Source organism: Macaca mulatta, chromosome 4, assembly GCF_049350105.2.
Source record: "Macaca mulatta isolate MMU2019108-1 chromosome 4, T2T-MMU8v2.0, whole genome shotgun sequence".
NCBI classification, from domain to species: Eukaryota; Metazoa; Chordata; class Mammalia; order Primates; family Cercopithecidae; genus Macaca; species Macaca mulatta.
The window spans coordinates 30,815,801-30,832,192 of NC_133409.1; the positions used below are offsets into that span (position 1 = coordinate 30,815,801).

Here is a 16,392-nt window from a genome sequence, read left to right on the forward strand (position 1 = left end):
GACTTTTAATGATCTTGGGTACAAGCAGGAGTTCACCAGGTAATCTGTGTGTTTAGGAGAAGGGATAGGGAGAGAGGGAAGGAAGGGAATATTCTAGGTAGGGAGAACCCTTAGATGAAAAGTCCTTAAAGTGACAAAAAGCTTGGCAACTCCCTGGATCTGCAGGATGGCCAGTGTTCTTGAACACAGTGCTTTTTTGGGAGAAATGCACAGGCAATGTGAAGAGGTAGGCTGAGGCAGGTCATGCAGGGCCTTTTTGGCCATGTTTAGGAATTTGGATTGATGGATGCTAGATGGATGGAGCTAGATGGATGGAGGTGCCATTAACTGGAATGAGAAAACTGGAAAAACAACTATTTTGAGAGGGTATCTCAAGAATTTAATATGTTAAGTTTGAGATGCTTACAAGACAACCACTAAATACACAATTGGGTATGTGTAAATCTGGAGTGAAAACAGGATCTGGACTGAGATGGAAATTTCAGAGTTGTTGGCCTCAGCCATGGGAAAGGATGAGATCGTATAGGGAGGGCATATAAAGTGAAAAAAGAACAGAACTAAGGAATGGGAACAGAATTGGGAAATTCCACCATTTGGTGGTCTAGTAGAGAAAGAGAAGTAGGATGAAATGCAGAAGAGATAGAATTCCTGCAGCTGAGAGAAGAGAGAATTGCAAGGAGTGGGTGATCAGCAGGTTTGCAAGTAGCTGAGAGGTAAATTAAGATGAGGACTGCAAAGTATCCATTAAGATCGACACTTGGAGGTCGCTGATAATCGATTAGATAAAAGCAGTTTCAGCACAGTGGTGGGAGAAGCCAGTTTGATGTGAATAGGAGGTAAGGGAGTGAAGACCAAGCTTCTAGGCAATTCTTTTGGGAAATTGGCTGGGCAGGGAAGCCAAATATTCAGGCCTTGGCAAGAGGAAGATGTGGGAGTCAAGGAATGGTGAGATTTTGAAGATGGAAGAGGAAGATGAGGTATTAGAGCATGCTTGTTGGCTAATGAAGATGGTCCATTAGAAAGGAATCCCTCAGGGATGTCTGCTTGAAGGCTGACGGTTACATAATGCCATGAGGATATTAACAAAGCAGTGAGGCAGGCAAGGAGCCATACTGGGATACATGCACCTAGACTGGCTGTCTAGGGCCTGTAATATGTTTTAGGTTTACTTGTGCGGATTGGTGGCACTGTGGGCTCTCTTTTTTGATTGCACACTCATGCTGTGCTAGGAGATTTACAAATATGACCTCACTATGGTATTAGTTTTCTCATTTTTATAGGCAAGGAAACAGGTTTGGAGTGGTTCAATAACTCCCCAAGTTACACAGCTAGCAAATAATGAAGCCAGAGTCTCTTCCTACTTGTATCTAATTCCAAAGCCTTTATTCTTAACTGCTACCTCCAAAGTGCCCTTTAAATGGAATGTAAAAATAATTAGAACATTCTCTTCCATAAGAGAATTTTTAATTGTAATATCTTAGATGAAAACATGAATTTAGAAATTTTAGAATTTATATTTAAATTTTTAATCTCTAAAAATAAAATTTAAAAGTGTAGACATTTTTCCATAAAAAATTTTTATAACCATTGGTAGCAAATTATTACAGTATGTCCTCTTTATAATCCATGTCCAAAAGTATTCGAGCTCCTGTCTTAATTTTTTTTAGTAGAACTTTTACATATTATTTTAAGGGACAGATGTACAATGCTAGGAGTTAGAGCACCTTGGTGGTATTAAGTTTTAACTTATTAACAGGAATTTTTAAAATAAACTATGTGACTGAATTTTAATATATTAGTGTATTAGTGTAGTCATGCTGTTATAAGTGAGGACCGGCCGGGCGCGGTGGCTCAAGCCTGTAATCCCAGCACTTTGGGAGGCCAAGACGGGCGGATCACAAGGTCAGGAGATGGAGACCATCCTGGCTAACATGGTGAAACCCCGTCTCTACTAAAAAATACAAGAAACCTAGCCGGGCAAGGTGGCGGGCGCCTGTAGTCCCAGCTTCTCGGGAGGCTGAGGCAGGAGAATGGCGTGAACCCGGGAGGCAGAGCTTGCAGTGAGCCGAGATCACGCCACTGCGCTCCAGCCTGGGCGACAGAGGGAGACTCCGTCTCGGAAAAAAAAAAAGTGAGGACCAATCATGTCTGTTTTAAATGAAGGATGCTAATCTTAAGGCTGTAAGCAGTGACATCTGTGTAGGAACTTGATATGCAATGGTTTGTTGAGAATAGTTGGGTGTGCTGCAGCATCCTCTCCTACAAAGGAAGCCACTAGCAAAGACGTTCCTGTGTGTTTTCAAGTAAACAACCTGTGGTGAAGTGGTTATGTCTGTGTAGATCTGATAACAACTAGCAAATTTCTTTTCCTGCATTCACAATTCTAATTTAGTGCACTGTCTCACAGTGGCTTCAGCTTATAGTCATATCATATGAGGAACTTCCGTCCCCCTCTAAGAGTATAGAAGTACCAGATAATATAGTAATAATGCCCTGGGATCCCAGAAGTAATTGAGAGATTAGAAAGAAAACACAGCATTTTCTTTTCCAAGTGTCAGGTTCATGTTAACTTGGTATTTTTCTTCTTCCACTTACTGCCTTAATACAGGCACCATGCCTAATTTCAGAATTATAAATCTTTTAGTCGAAATACGGAGGTCATGCTAGATTTGGAATCTCCACTGCCTTTGACAAATAGAACGTTTTCAGCCTGGACTTGAACTTTTCGAACTATAACAATGTCTCAAGGACCCTCAAGGCTGCTCATTTCTTGTCTGAAAAACTCTTGTTAGTGGGAAGTTGTTTTTAAATCTTTGGTTAAATTTTATTTCCTTTCAGCTTACTCTATTTATTCCGTGTTACTTCGAATCCATACAGAATAAATCCAATCCATCTTTCATATATTATCATTGCATGTGTTTAAAGACGACATCATGTTCTCCCTGAACCTTTTCCTGGATGAGTATCATAAGTTTCTAAATCTCTCCACCTAAGATGGAGTTTTCAGATTCTTTGCCATCTTAATATGACCTGATTAATGCAAGTATAAGAATATTAGGCCAGGCAAGGTGGCTTACACCTGTAATCCCAGCACTTTGGGAGGCTGAGGTGGAAGGATTGCTTGAGGCCAGAAGTTCAAGATCAGCCTGGGCAACATAGTGAGACCCTGTGTCTACAAAAAATTTTTTTAAATTACCAGGCATGGTGGTGAGCGCCTGTAGTCCCAGTTACTGGCAGCGACCTAGGGGTTGGGGCACTGAGGTGGGAGGATTGCTGGAGCCCGAGATGTCAACGCTGCAGTGAGCTTTAATCATGCCACTGCACTCCAGCTTGGGTGACAAAGTGAGACCCTGTGTCTATATATATATTTTTTATGTGTGTGTGTGTGTGTGTGTGTAATTATCCTTTACTTTTATTAAGAAAGCATCACATTTCATTATTATGTTCACAGCAATTATGCTCATAGTGAGGGGGGAGAAGTGTTTTTTCATCTGAATTGGAATTTTGTCTTGTTTGTTTTCTATTATTCTATTTTCCAGGAATTTCGAAGCCTGATTTTTAACATTGAACATATTTTCTCCCTAGATTGCGTAAGATATGCAACTTGAATAGTGTGTATTGTGTTCTTATCCAAGAAGTTGATTAAAAGGCTGAATTGGAAAGCTTTATGCATTATGGCGTATTAGTACTGTCAGTACATGAAATAGTTATCGTTAAGTATTTCAGTTTGCTATAAATCAATTTGCTCTAGGTTAATCAAATTCTCTAGTCCAGCTGCTTCCATCTTACCTTAAGAAAGGTAGTGACATTTTCAGGGGCCTTAGTGAAATCTTTCTATACTACCTCCTGTGACTGGCCCATCAGTATGCCAAATCTAGCCCAACCAAAACAGATAATTATGTTCATTTAGAGTCACTCGTTTTAGTGTACCTCTAGTGGTTCCTGGAAGTCAATAATTTATCTTCAAATAATCACAAATGATTAATGAGCTATCAGTTTATTTTTCTGAAAGTTGATATCAAGCTACTCAGAGCATTTCCAAATTTGGCATTTCTTTTGAAAACCAGGTTGTTGTTTTTTTTTTTCCTACTTCCGATTTTCTTTCTCTGTGATTCTTCTGAGATTACTGGTAATGCTACTGCAACTCAGAGGGTTGCTCTTAACAGGACTAGAGACTTCATCCTGGATTTCACTTTCTTCTTAGCCATAGATATGTCATCCTTTTTAGTTTTTTGCCTATTCTCTTTGCTAAAGCTGAAAATAGGATTGAACTGGACCTGTTTTCTCTTTCTTACAGCTTAACTTCACCCAGTGGGCCTATTGCTTCTTGCCTCTTCAGCCTCTCAGCATCCTTATAATTTTCTCATTACTTTTCCTTTGCATTGTTTACAAACTTCTGCTCATGCTGAGCTTTCACTTTCTATGCTTGTTCCTATAGACTTCTGTCATTTGCTTTTTGCTTTTGTTTGAGCTCTATTATGTGCCTTCTCGCACTCCCCTATATGCCTACCCATTAGAAACTTGAGTTTATTGGGCTCTATTTGTTTCTTGAAATGCTTTCAGCGTTGGTTCTTCCACAGACTCATTTGTGGTGGAGTTGACAGAATTTGTTTTGGAAGAACATATTATCCCTCGTGAGCCATTTCTCTTATAGTCTCTGGCCATGAGATCGTACACATTCCATGTCCTTGCAAACATTTGTAGGAATGCACAATCTGATGTAATAACAAAATGCTTATATAGTAGCAGCAATGGGATAAATACTAGAAACGAGGTGACTGCCAAGTGCTAAGGGTATAGAGCAGAAGAAATGACTGTTGAAAAGATGCTGTATGTCATAAAAGAGGTGACTTGGCTGTCTTGAGATGTGAGTGAAAGTTTGCTATGAGGAAGGAAGAGAGTTTCAGGCAGAGAAGAGACAGTGTGCAGATGCATGGGCCCATGTTAGTGCATGGGATTTGCCTGTGACTGGGAGACTGAGAGAGATTCCTTATAATCTTTGAGAGAAGTCCATCGTTTGGGTCAGTTCTTTTTTTTTTTTTTTTTGACACAGAATGTCACTCTGTTGCCCAGGCTGGAATACAATGGTGCAATCTCGATTCACTGCAACCTCCGCCTCCCAGGTTCAAACAATTCTCCTGCCTCAGCCTCCCCCAGTAGCTGGGACTACAGGTGGGCGCCACCACTCCTTGCCAATTTTTGTATTTTTAATAGGGACGTGGTTTCGCTATGTTAGCCAGGCTGGTCTCGAACTCCTGACCTCAGATGATCTGCCCACTTTGGCCTACCAAAGTGCTGGGATTACAGGCGTGAGCCACCATGCCGGACTTGTTTGCATCAATTCTTTCACAGTGTTATCTGCTGTATACTTCTGTATCCTCCTTTTGATCGACAGTTAAAATCTTCACCTAGAAAATAAGAAGAAACATCATTGATCCAGATCTACAAGATTTCTACCAAGAATTTCAAAGGCACTAGGGAATCATTTCAGGTTTCTTCTGCAACAGTCAATCTCTTGATCATGTGTCTGGACAATTTCCTCTTGAGTGATGGTTATGATAATTTTTAGGAGGCTCTCTACCACTTTGTCATTTTGTATGCTAAACCTGCCTAACCCTACCCAGCTCAAATTTTGGTTGCTTTTGTTCCCCTGCTAGGGTGCCTGCAAATACTTTACTCTCTTTTAACTACTTAAAGGGTTAACAAAACAAGCAGTAAATTATTTTATTATTTGCTGGGCAAGAGGACACATACAGGTTCATTGGTAATGCTACTTAGAGATTGAAGTTTGCACCCTGGATAGGGGAAATGAGCTTGCAGCCTGGATAGAGGAAATGAGTCCATAAGGCCACAAATGATTGGTTTTAACTAGTTCCATTTTTCATGGGGCAGTGAAGGCCCTTAAGGGCCTAGCATACCAAGGATGCTCAAAGACCACAGTTTTATATAAGCTTTGGCTGGTGGGCTGTTCCAAATTCACAGCCAGTTACAGTGAAACACAGCACCAAGCTTACCTGCTGGGGAAGTGCTGCTACAAAGTGGATATTCTTTGGCAGGACACGGGTAGAACCGCTGGATCTCTCAGCCACCTTGTTATTTTCTGCAGCCTCGGCTGCTCTGGATTTCAGGTCTGTGGGACATCGCCACTGTTGTGTCACAGCATGGCATGGTCTCCAGATCTCCTTTCTCCCCTGCTGTGTGTTCTGCCCACCAAAATCCTGTTACTGGTTTCAGTTTCTCTCTGGAACTTCAGAATAGTTTTCTTTCTTGCATATTAGGTAAGTTATTTTTCAACTTCCAGAAATTATGCTTAATGAAACATATATTCAAAATAAAACTTCTGCTCCAGTTTGTGTTGCTGCAGAGTGAAACTATTGGCACTAGAAATTTGTGAATTTGAAGTCATAAATTGTGAGTGATTTGCATTGTTTAACCTCATCAAAGAGAAAATGAGAAATTAAGAAAAAAGTGGAAACCAGGACAGATAAATTTGCTTGTTATGAAGATCACACATAAAACAGTTGAGTAGGCAGACAACTAAAACTCTTGGAAATAATGGGGCTGGCTGGGCTTGGTGGCTTACACCTGTAATCCCAGGACTTTGGGAGGCTGAAGTAGGCGCATTACTTGAAGTCGGGAGTTTGAGACCAGCCTGGCCACATGGTGAAACCCTGTCTCTACTAAAAATACAAAAATTAGCCAGGTGTGGCAGGCTCCTGTAATCCCAGCTACTCGGGAGGCTGAGGCAGGAGAATCACTTGAACCCAGCAGGCAGAAGTTGCAGTCAGCTGAGATCACACCACTGCACTCCAGTGTAGGTAACAGAGCAAGATTCTGTCAAAAGGAGAGGAGAGGGGAGGGGAGGGAAGAGGAGGGGAGGGGAGGGGAGGGGGGGGAAGAGGAGGGGAGGGGAGGGGAGGGAAGGGGAGGGGAGGGGAGGGGAGGGGAGGGGAGGGGAGGGGAGGGAAGAAGAGGGGAGGGGAGGGGAGGGGAGGGAAGAGGAGGGGAGGGGAGGGGAGGGAAGGGGAGGGGAGTTAAGGGGAGGGGAGGGGAGGGGAATAAATGAGGCTGATGTCTTCTTTCAATCAGGGTGGCAGCAAGAGGTGCTTTGGAGGCTGTGGCCTCTCTCTCCATTCCCCTGTGCCATTGCCATCAGCATGTTCCACAGGCCACCCCAAACAAACATGTAGTTCTAGGAGTCAGATTGCTTAGCCGATGCAGCTTTAAGACATACCCCTGCCCTCCTCTCACTCCTCCAAAACTCAGTTTTGCCCCTAACTTCTAACTGCAGAGAAATTTTAAAGTTAACACTAGCTTAAGTAAGACCCTTCTTCCCTTTGTCTCTTCCTTCCTTTTTGTTGGTTCTACAGTGTTGTTTCCTCTGAGAAATAATAATAAAATTTTTAAAAATTGTCATGTTAAACTGCAAAACTTTTATTATTTTTTAAAAATCATAATGCCTGCAAAAACATTTGGTAGGTAGGATTATTAAGATGTGACAAATGATCTTTAAAAATAAGATGTACTTTCATACACAGTGGAAGAGTATTAACAGAAATATGTGGGCGGCTTATTTTTGTTTTTGTTTTAATAAAAACAAATGTTTGGTTTTAACCATAAAAAAAAATCTCATGATACATTTGTGTGTCTGAAATCATCACTAGAGAAAACTAAAGTGACTTTAAAATGTAAATAATACTTATTAAATACATGTGAACATAGTGTAATTAATCCCTTGTAGATAAAAGAAAATTCTTTAAAGTTTGATTAAAAAACTGAAGATTTTTGTTCATCAAATAATCTCCATATGATCTAGATCCATTTATTTACTTAGTTGTTTATTTTTATAGAGATTTAGGGATGGAAAATATCTTAAAAACAACCTAAGCTAACTTCTTGGTAGAGGTGAGCTACTGAGGTCTTAAGAGGTTGTTATTTCACCAAGGTCACCAGACTCTCAGCTGCTGCAAGCCACAGACAAAGGTTCTCTCTTAACAGAGTTGTACTTTCATCTCACGCTACTTTCAGCAGACCAGTGATATCTCAAGCTTGTCTTTTTCTTTTAAGACCTCACTGATGGCTTGCTGACCTAAAAGGAAGAAACTGAGGCAAATTTAATGCAAGTAGAGTTTATTTGAGCCAAACTTGAGGATTGTAGCCCAGGAGCATAGACTGAAGATGCCCTGAATATGCACTCTGATTAGCAGCAGTTACAAGTGGATTTTTAAAGGCAAAAAGGAGATAGGAAGTGGGCTGATATAAAGTGATGTGCCAGGAATTCTTGTTGGCTTACAGACATAGCATTGATTAGTGACTGGCTATGCATTAAGTTATAGTGTCTGGTGTGGCATTATTAGATTAATTTATAGCTGCTTGTGGCAATAGCAAGCTGGTTCTGGAGATGAATACCTAGCTCCAGCGGGAAGTAAGATGTGATTGCAGTCTCATTTTAGTGCCTCTCCAGCCTGATAATTTAAAAGGATGTGTATTTCCCAGGTAAAAGTTCTTTTTTTTCCTCAGGCTAAAAGAGGTAGAACACTTATTCCAGAATCTTTAAAATTTCCTAAGTTCCCCAATAATGCAGGCTTGATAGGCACACAATCTAATCTTAAGATACACAGCCATCCATGTTATTTTCATGTGATAAAGACTGCTAAGTTTCCAAGTATCATCCAAACCCAGCTCAGCCAATCCACATTTGGGGGTTGTTCGTATGGAGCAACCTTGCTTATGCAAATTTCCGTAATAGTCAGGAAGCTCTTTCCCCTTTCTAGGGTCAAGTAACAGAAAACAGATCAGACTACCTTAGGAGAAAAAAAAAAGGAATATGGAGACTTCTGGTTCACATAAGTAAAAAGTCCCAGATAAGACTTGACATCAGGAATGCCTGGGTTTGGGACTGAAATAATACCATTATGACTTAGTTTATCGGTATCTAAATCCTTCCTTTCTTTTAGCTTCCTTTTTCAGGCTTTTCTTGATAAATGCAGCTAAGTCAGAATCTTCATTATGCAACAGCAGGCAAAACAAATGCTTGGTATTAGGTCTCACAAGTCCTGAGACTCACAGGGATTGGACCAACTTAGAGCCGGTGCTGAGTTTTGGAGTAGTGGCTGCTGCTGGGCAGCTGCAGAGGCAGAGACTCAGTGCTTTGATTGGACAAGCTCCTTTCTGGAGCTAGGGTGAGTCCTACCCAGATCTGGTATTGCAGAATAAGGAATAGATTGTAGGCAGGCCATTGAAATCTACTGCAGTTTTCGCTAGTATGTCAGGCAGTGTACTAGGAACTGGAGTTAAAGCTTTTAAAAAGCATGACATGCTTTGAGTCTCAGTGAGTTTTTAGATACTGTACATGTTGCTGTAAATATCATAGTTAATTCCATCATTGATTGGATGATTTGATAAGATAACCGTTAAAGAACTTTCCTACTTGGGATTCTAGGATTTATGCTTCTTGGAAACAAAATGGAAAAGGTTCAAATTCTTTCATTAGTTTAGGTAATTATATTTTCACCTTAAGCTGTTTTAGAATGTTTGATATTGTGACAGCTTTATGTAGAATTCAGAAAACTCAATTTAGTGTTTAATACCACAACTCCACTAAAATAATATCTGAATATAGAAAAATTAATTTATGGATAAAGAGCACTTTAAAAAATGTATGGTTGTCATGCCAGGGACATAATGGTTGATAAATATGAATTTTCATTTTTGCTGATGCCATTGTGAAGTTGTAATGTATACATGTGTTAAAATATTGAGCCCCTCTTTTTAAGGGACCTTTTGATGGAGCTGATTAAAGATTAAAGATTCTTTGGTCTAATCCATACAAACAGCAATGACATTTTCCTTTATTGGGCTTTTGTTTGAACTGTAGCTGATATACTCCCTGCAGAGTCTCAGTAATAGTTAAAAACATATTTATTTCCCCCCATCTGATAAAATATTGTTATCATTCCATTTTGGTTTTCTTCAAAACCGCCTTTAACTCAGCCAAAATAAAGTCCAGCTGAGTTTTCTTATGGCTTAATGCAGGAGTGTGGAAATCCACAGGAAATGTGGATGACTATTATTCCAACATTACAAATGTTCAAGAGAGTTTTTTAAAGTGTATTGAAATTAAAAGGAATGCCTGGGAGCAGAACATTTAAAACTATATAAACAAGTACACATCTATGAGAAATTATCTTGCCTTTTATCAACAACTATTTAAAAATCAAAAAGAACATGTAATAAAATCAAAGCAAAACTTCCTTGGTAAAGTCTGCTGCTGGAGAAGATGGTTGATTACTTAATTTCATAATAGGAAGTTGGTTGCACCTGTATGTGCCGAGTGACATATTACATATCAAGTAAAGTTTATGATAGGAAATTCCAGCCATTTGGGGCAAAGTGTTCAAGTAGTGGGGAATTGTTAGGTCTTGGGCTAGTTATCTCCCCACAAAATACCTTACATTATTCTTTAAATTAGATTAATGTTGAGCGAAGTTTGATTTCTCTCATTGTTTGTGTGTGAAGTGACTTCACTTGAGAAATTAGCCTAAAAGTCTGTGTTACATGGTCTGATTCAAGGTTTATATCAGTTTGTGAAATTTGACACATATAACTTATAATTAGCCTGCTTCATCTTTCCCGTATTGAAGTTTGTTTCTCATTCATTCATTCATTCATTCATACTCCACCTTTAAGGCATCTTTCTTTGGAAAAGTACACGCGTGTCACCCGTGTATAACCAGCCATGCCTTGGTCCAATCCCAGCGTTAAGTCACATTCAAAGAAATACGTATATCAGAGAAAAGAATTGAAGATAACTCAAATATTTACTTCACCTTTCAGAAAACATCCAAGGGGGTAATAAATGCCTTATATTTGATAAAACTTTAAACTCCTCTTTCTCATCTCTCTGACCTTTTACATGTCTCTCAGCTGCTTCCCCAAACTTTCTCCTTTTTGAAACCCTTCCCATATCCAGCCAGTGTATCTCCTCATGTGCTTACCTTTTCCCCTTCTTTCCTTCTAGGTTTATTTTCTTCTATTTCTTCTCTCACTCTATTTCCTCTTCCACTTCTCCCCCTAATTCATTTCCCACACCTGTGTTCATAAGCTCAGAACCAGGAAAAGGAAACAACAAACCCAGAATCCCATCAGGAGGCAGCATGAGTAAGGAGGCTGAGATCATCCACATGCTATTATATTTTCTCTTCGTTGCACTTATTAAAGAAATTACAATATACTATTTAAAAATGGAAAGTCCAGACCAGGGAACATATAAATTGGCATGAAAAATGGGACAGTAAATTGCATGCTGCTATTAGTTGTATGGCTGTTGCAGAACTACTTCATGGTTAGTGATAAAAAGGAACTCCTTCCCATATTTTTTCCTGTTAATGAGTAGAGCACATGCCAGTCCCTCTGATAACAAAGCCCTTCCTAGTCCTTAACTCTCTAGTGACTAAGGAAAAACTTCCCCTTTGCCCTTTGAAGCTTCACTGAAAAATGAACTCATGAAAGGCAGGTTAATAAGAAAGAAGCATACAATTGTTTTTTAACATGCATGAGGAAAACCTAAATGCTTGGGAGACCACAAAGTGTTTACCCAATCCTGCAATGGGGTACAGAAGCTTCTATGCCATCTTGAGGTCACAGAAAGAATGGGGGCTCAGAGCATGGCCAAAAATCAGATTACAGTGGCAAGACACATTATGGGGAGGGAAAGAAGAGGAGGCCTGGCTTGTGAAGGGGTCTTGTTATATAGATGAAACCTGATAGGTAGCAGCCGTCAGAGAGGATAGGTGGTAAATGCTTCTTTCAGATCTTTGAAGGTGTCAGACTCTCAGTTAAATCTTTCCTAGATCAGGACAAGGGAAGACCTGGCTGGATTGATGTAAAACTCCCCCATGAAAAACAGCTTTGCAGGGGTACTTCTGTTTGCAAGCCCTCAGAACAGCCATCTCAAAACATGTCAAAGAAGCATGTTCTGGAGTGAAATGCTTTTATTTTCTTCACTAGAGTTTGGTGTTTTCTGGTTCTCCAACACCAGCTGAGTGTCCAACAGTTCCATTCAGTTTTGACACTAACTTCTCAGAGTCAGCCTCAGACTCCACAGATTTAAGGGTTCTGTTGTAAGTCCCAGGTCCCCGGACCACCTGTGCTTTTGTCCACCTTGACTGCAAATTTGAGGTTTCCCCTGACCGCCTTCTTCAGGTTTGAGAGTTCACTAGAACTGCGCAGGGGACTCAGGAAAACACTTTTCTTACACTTAACCAGTTTATTATAAAGGATATAACTCAGGAACAGCCCAATGGAAGAGAGACAGAGGGCAAGGTATGGGGGACTCAGGGATGGTAGGCTTGGGGATTCAGGGGTGGTGCCAACAAGCTTCAATGCCCTCTCCAGGTGTGCCACCTTCGCAGTGGCTTAATGTGTTCATCACCGTGCAAACTTTCAGAACTTCAACATTTAAGGGATTTTCTTGGAGGTTCATTACCTATGCATGATTGATTAAATCATTAGCCCTTGGTGATTTTTGTTTGTTTGTTTTTGAGACAGTCTCACTCTGTCACCCAGGCTAGAGTATAGTGGAGCAATCTCAGCTCACTGCAACCTCCACCTCCCGGGTTCAGGCAATTCTCCTGCCTCAGCCTCCCAAGTAGCTGGGACTACAGGTGCATGCCACCACGCCTGGCTCATTTTTGTATTTTTAGTAGAGATGAGGTTTCCCCATTTTGGCTAGGCTGGCCTCGAACTCCTGACTTCAGTGATCAGTCCAACCTCAGCCTCACAAAGTGCTGAGGGATTACAGGTGTCAGCCACTGCGCCAGGCCTAGCCCTTAGTGATTTAACTCTATCTGCTGTCCCCTCCCCTCTTGAGAAGTGGATTGTGGGGTAGGGCCAAAAATTCCAACCTTTTAACCCTGGCTGGATCTTTCTGGTGACTAGCCTCCATCCAGAAGCTCTCTGGGCTCCTCCCTCCCTCTGCAACTTTGAGTCATCTCATTAGAATACAAAAGACACTCTTCTTCACTCAGGAGATTCCAGTGTTTTAGGAAATCTGTACCAGGAACCTGGGGACAAAGACCAAATACAGTCATGTTCCACGTAAGCCACTGGCCTCATTTATGATGGTGGGTCCATAAGATTATGATGGGGCTAACAAATTCTATCATCCAGTAACATTGTCGCCGTCATAGTGCAACACATTACTTGGTGATGCTGGTGTAAACAAACCCACTGTGCTGCCAGCTGTGGAAAAGCATAGCACATACAATTATGTACAGTGCCTGATACTTGATAATGATGATAAATGACTGTGTTACTGGTTTATGTATTTACTACACTAGCTATTATTATTTTAGAGTGTTTTCTGATTATTAAAAAAAAAAAAAAAAAGCTAAACAGAACAGCCTCAGGCAAGTCTTTTAGGAGGTGTTCCCGAAAAAGGCATTGTTATTACAGGAGAGGATCATTCCCTGCGTGTAATTGCCCCTGAGAACTTCCAGTGGGACAGGATGTGGAGGTGGAAGACAGTGACGCTGATGTTCCTGACCCTGTGTAGACCCTGTGTGTTTACGTCTTAGTTTTTAAACTAAGTTTAAAAAGTAAAACAAAAGGGTTAAAAATTTTAGAAATAGAGAAAAGCTTATAGAATAAGCATATAAAGAAAGAAAATATTTTTGTACAGCTGTACAATGTGTTTGTATTTTTAGCTAAATATCAAAAAGTTATTTACAAATTGATAAAGGAAAAAAGTTATAGTAAGCTAAGGTAGTTTATTATTGAATGAAGAAAAAAATTATATAAATTTAGTGCAGCCTAAGTGTACGGCATTTAGAAGCAGTAGAGCACAGTAAGCACATTTACTCACCACTCACTCTCTGACTCCCCGAGAGCAGCTTCCGTACATGGTAAGGACCCTATACAGCTGTATCATTTTTTCTTTTCTTTTTGAGACAGGGTCTTGCTCTGTTGCCTAGAATGAAGTGCAGTGGCATGATCATAGCTCACTGCAGCCTCAGCCCCCCAGGCTCGGGTGGTCCTCCCACCTCAGCCTTCTGAGTAGCTGGAACTACTCAGGATGCCACCTTGCCTGGCTAAATTTAAAAAAAAAAAAAAAATTGTAGAGACAGGGTCTTGCAATGTTGCTTAGGCTGGTCTTGAACTCCTGGACTCAAGCAGTTCTTCTGCTTTGGCCTCCCAAAGTGCTAGGATTATAGGCTTGAGCCATCATGCCTGGCTACCATTTTTTAAATACCATATTTTTATTTTACCTTTTATGTTTTTACACCTGTTTAGATACATAAATACTTACTGGTTACAACTGCCTACAGTATTCATTACAGTAACATGCTGTACAGTTTTGTAAACTAGTAGCAATGGGTTCTACCATATAGCCTAGGTGTGTCATAGGCTATTCTATGTGGGTTTGTAGTAAGTATATTCTATAATGTTTGTATAATGACAAAAATCACCTCATGCCACATTTCTCAGATCGTATCCCTGTTGTTTAGCAAGACATGGTTATATTTATTTATTTTTTGTTATACCACAGGTGTTCCTGTGGTTGGCTAAAATCAAACTGGTAACTTGAGAGGTGGCCATTGTTGGGTTTTTTTTAAGAGCGTGACCAAGACCGTCTTGTGATTGGATGGTCATTGTCCAAGATTTTTCTTCAAAATCTATTTTGGGTTTACCTTTACATGTGAATGAATTATTGAGACTCTGCACTAACTTCAGAAGGAAAAAAATTCAGAGTAGGTACTACCAGTCTACCAGCCCAGGAATTCTGTTTTTAAGCAATGTCACTTCCCAAGCAGTAGCCAGCATGTAGCAATTGGAAAAAAATACCTCTAAGATGTTGAATAGACATGTTGGATGTAAACCAACTACATTGAGAGCATCTGCCAAAATAAGTTTTAAAATTTCATACCTGATATTAGATTATTATTTCTGAAACTACCTATAATGACAGAATGATTTATGAGGTCATGTCTAGTTTATGACAATGAAAGTATATTATCATAAAAGGGTAAGTATATGTATGTCTAAAGTTGTTCAAAAGCAATTTCAGATTAATAGAGTATATTTTTTAAAGTTGAGAGAGAAGTTAAGCTAGAACATATTGCAATTTTATGCTACTTATAATTGTTTTCTGTCATCAGGCCATTTCTGCTGATCATAAACTATGTTTCCCTTACGAGGCTTTCAGTAGAACATTAATTTATATACTAAACTGATTAGTTTCAGGATTCTGTATTTTAGCTCTTATTTCCTTCAGTATTTCTACAGTTAAAGCAGTTGACAGGAAAGTCGGTTAAAATTGGATGACGAAATCACTGGCATCATTGAGTTTGCTTGCTTGAGATTTTTCAAGATAGTATGCTTTGTGTTTGACTAAAATGTCCTCAAGAAAACAACTGTTTGCTGTTCTTCTGGAATTATGTCACTGCAATATATTGCTGTTGCAGCAAAATATATGTGTCACGAAAATATATGCCAATGCTGCTTTCTGTAAGATTCATTGAGTAGTCAGAATACAGTTCGTTTTGAGTAAAAAGCATTTCTAAAAAAATAATTTAAAAAGGTTTCCTTTATTAAGGAGTTCTAGCAAAATAAAAAAAAATATTTTAGAAGACTTTCTTGGCTTTGTAGGGGATTATAAACAGCTTTGTGTAAGGGATTATAAACATTGATTAACTGATTCAATGTAGATCTAAGTAATTAGATATGAAAATGAGACTTAACTCTTTAGAAATCCTACCTGTTAAAAATTTCCTTCCAATGCCCCACTTCCAAGAGACTGTTTTGAAGTCATCCAACATAAATAAAAAAATTCACATCTGTAATATTCTCATTGCAGATTTCAGGGTAGTCTTGAATAAACCTTTTGCTTTTGCTCTAGAAATATGTTTATTGCTACTCACTGCCAGCAGTGAATTTTTTCAAGTATCATAGACAATACATCGAATAGCCATAGTAGTGATTTAGACATAGACACTAACACACTAAGATATGATGCTCAGTTTACAATTATTTGTAACATAAAAGTTAAGTTAGCCAGTGTGGTAGGCTGAATAGAGACCCCCAAAGATAGCCAGTTCCTAATCCCTGGTACTTGAGAATGTTACCTTTTATGGCAAAAGAGATTTTGCAGATGTGATTAAGGGCCTTGAGATAGGAACATTAACTTGGATTATCTGGATGGGTCCTATATGCAATACTAAATGTGCATATAAGAGGGAGGTTTGACTGCAGATAAAACAGTGTGCCATGCAGGTGGCTTTGAAAATGGACGAAGAGGCTACCAGGAATATACCTCTAGAAGCTGGGAAAAGCAAGGAAAGAACCTCTGATGGGGAGGATGGCCCTGTGGACACCTTGATTTCAGCCTGGTGA

At 39.7% G+C, this 16,392-nt stretch overlaps 1 protein-coding gene across 42 annotated transcripts in view; it reads left to right on the top strand.

Moving 5' to 3' along the window:
* NCOA7 (nuclear receptor coactivator 7) overlaps positions 1–16,392 on the top strand; it is a 159,889-nt gene that overhangs the window by 50,382 nt on the left and 93,115 nt on the right. For 16 of the 42 annotated variants that reach the window (XM_077999379.1, XM_077999387.1, XM_077999376.1 and 13 more), the window contains one exon: positions 16,273–16,388. The exons of the other annotated variants lie outside the window; for them this stretch is intronic. The gene's annotated coding sequence lies outside the window, so the exon portion shown is untranslated. The remainder of the gene's footprint in view (positions 1–16,272; positions 16,389–16,392) is intronic. 42 annotated transcript variants of the gene reach the window in all.